At 50.9% G+C, this 3,171-nt stretch overlaps 1 pseudogene; it reads right to left on the bottom strand.

Moving 5' to 3' along the window:
• Nucleotides 1-795: 795 nt before the first annotated feature.
• LOC119344158 lies at nucleotides 796-3,166 on the bottom strand (annotated as a pseudogene).
• Nucleotides 3,167-3,171: the final 5 nt, after the last annotated feature.

Genomic DNA, 3,171 nt, shown 5'->3' with positions numbered 1-3,171 from the left:
TCTTTCCGATGGAGCCCAATCGGTGTTTTGGGGCACCATATTGTCTGTGAGCAAATGCATGAGTTGGGCTGTGTGAGGGACATCGAGCAAATCAGAATTTCGGTCAGTCAATTCAGCCGTATATGGTTGTTTTTTGAAAATTCGCCTGGCCCATATTCTAAATTATGTTCAGGGTGACTAGGAAAGACAAGCAGTTCGAAGAGTTACAAGCAGGATCTCAGACACTATGTCTGGCACCTTTCACAGAGTCATAAGCACGGTTGTTCTGATCCTGAGCTCGGGTGAACAATAAAATCAAAAAAAATGTGAATTATTTTGTGTGAACCATTGACAAATGTTTTGATAGCTTGCAAAATTTTAACACCATATAACATTCGAGGAAAATATGGCAAAAAAAACAAATTCAATGCTCCAAAATGTTATTCTTTAAATGCATTTTGAGCGTTTATTCTAGCTTTTTGCCACATTTTTCACGAGCCGCATTTTATGATGAAATTTTGCAAGTTATCAAAGCATTTGTCAGTGTTTCACACACAAAAATCAGATTTTTTTATAAAAAACAATTTTTTATTTTACTGTTCACCCGAGCTCACATGAGCTCAGGATTAGAACGGCACTTTCGATGTTCGTCCCAACTTGCGACCAGTACCATCAGGCCAATGATTATAATTGATCGAGTTATCAAACATCAGTGCTCGTAATCACCACCAAAAGAAAGCTCAGTAAATCATCGTAGGGCGACGACGCTCCACCACGGGTTTCTCCTCTCTGCTGGTCAGTGGTGAACAGAAGTACAGAGCAAAACCACACTCCATTGGGAGTACTTGCACTTAGGTCCGGTTTGCAGCTCCGCGGAATGCTACAACGGTTCACTGTCTCACTTGTGATGATGCTCTGAAATGATGATACTCTCGTCTATCCTCATCAAGATGTTCACCACCTCCCGCATCGACGGCCTGGACTGGCAAGCCGTCTGCGTGCACGAGACGGCCAGATCCAACAGGTCCAGCGCCTTCGCCTGCTCATGTTCAGGCCAGTACATGATCTCCTCGTCCAGGCAGCTCATGATGCTCCCATAGTCCGCCTGCACCGTCAGGTTGGACCTCATCCAGGTCACGATGTCGACGCCGTCCCCGAACGCGGGATCAACGGGCATCTTCCTGGTCAGGAGCTCGAGGAGCACCACCCCGTAGCTGTACACATCGCTCTTCTCGGTCAGCCTCGTCGAGTAGCCTTGCTCTGAACACAAATGGCAACACATGTTGTTAACTCTGAAGTTTTACATAAACATTTCACAGAAACATAAAATGCTTCATTGTCAACAAATGTGTATGCAGAATATTTGTCAAATTTACCTGGAGCAATGTAGCCGAGGGTGCCAACGACGACCGACACCGTCGCGTCCGCATCCTCATCGCCGACGATTTTCCCCATGCCAAAGTCTGTAATCTTCGGCACCAACTCAGCATCCATCAAAATATTACTCGACTTGACATCCCTGTGGACAATCATGGGCACACAGTCATGGTGAAGATATGAGAGGCCTTCCGCGGCACCGAGGGCGATGATATGCCTGGCCGTCCAGTCTAGAGCCACCTGGGGCGTCCTCTCATGCAGCAGCTCGAACAGAGTCCCCTCCGGCATGTACTCGTAGAGGATCATGCCAACATTTTCTTCAAATGCAGTACCCGGCCATCCTGACGATGTTCCGGTGCCTCACCGTGTTGAGTATCTTCATCTCAATGGGGAATCCGCACCGTGACAGATCAACCGTCTTGACCGCCCACTGCTTCCCGACGGCAAACTGCGTCTTGTATACTGTGCCGTGCCGGCCTTTGCCGATGACGTACTTCTCGCTCAAGTTGTCGGTGGCCCGGAGGATGTCTTCATAGGTCAGATCCTCTGGCAGCTCCTCTGTTGAGTCGAGGTTGCGCACCAAGCCATTTTTCGCCGATAGGCGCTTCGACCTCTTCACAATGAAATGGATAGCACACAATGCTGCAACCATGACTGTGAATGTTGACAGTAACAATGCCACAATAACTTGTGTGTTCCTCCTTCGGGTTTTGCGAGACTGGTCTCTTGAGCAAGGTGCATTGCCAGGATGTGTGCACAACTGAGCGTTCCCGCAAAAAGCGTCGGGGGACTCGTCGGCGAGCTTAGCCCAGTTGCCAGCAGGGAGCTGGCCAGAGAGCTCATTGAAAGAAACATTCACCGCAGAGAGTGAGATCATGTTGGAAAGCTGTGATGGAATCGGACCGGATAACGAGTTTGCCGACAAGTCGAGCACCTCCAAGCTCCGAAGGTTGCCGAGGCTACTTGGAATCTGGCCCCTTAGTCTGTTGTTGCTAAGGTCCAGATTTCTTGAGATGTACTGAAGGTTGCCTAAGCTAACAGGGATGGTTCCTTCCAAAGAGTTGCCACCAAGGTCCAGCTCAAGAAGGCCCTGTGTTGCAGTGAAGGAGTCGGGGATTGTTCCTGTGAGCTTGTTGCCACCGAGCAGAAGATGTTGCAGGCTATCGAGTGTTGCAACCTTTGCTGGTATGCTTCCATTCAGATGGTTACCTCCAAGGTCCAAATAGAAGAGCCTCTTGCAGTTCTTAAGCTCTGGCGGTATCGGTCCGGTGAGCCGGTTCAACGACAATAGCAGAGTCCCGATCATGCTTAGAGCACCGAGCTCGTGCGGTATCGGGCCGGCGAAGTTGTTGCCGGACAGATCAAGCATGGTGAGGTTGCGCCATGAGCCGAGCACACTTGGTATCCTCCCATCAAACCGGTTGCCACTCAGGTCCACAAATGACCACCCGGTGTTCGTGCCCAAATCTTGCAAGCTCCCACTCAACTTGTTGTCGTTGAATCTGACCCTCCAGAGAGACTGACATTTCGCTATCTCCCCGGGAATGCCCCCACTGAACTGGTTGTGTCCGACGACAAGCACGGCGAGCCGGCCGCCGGTGCAGAGACCGGCCGGGATCGCGCCGCGGAAGCGGTTGCCGGTCAGGTCGACACGAACGAGCCCATGGGTCGTGTTCAGCCCCAGCGCTCCCGGGACCTCGCCGGTGAAGTTGTTGAACGCCAGGATGAGCTCTCTGAGCTTCCTCGACTGCGTGATCCCGGCAGGAACCTCTCCGCTCAGGCTGTTGTTGTAGAGCTGCAGCTCCTCCATGTCCG

The sequence above is a fragment of the Triticum dicoccoides genome, unplaced genomic scaffold (genome assembly GCF_002162155.2).
Source record: "Triticum dicoccoides isolate Atlit2015 ecotype Zavitan unplaced genomic scaffold, WEW_v2.0 scaffold156176, whole genome shotgun sequence".
NCBI classification, from domain to species: Eukaryota; Viridiplantae; Streptophyta; class Magnoliopsida; order Poales; family Poaceae; genus Triticum; species Triticum dicoccoides.
Note: the sequence above shows the minus strand (reverse complement) of the source record. Positions and strands in the feature narration are given on the sequence as shown.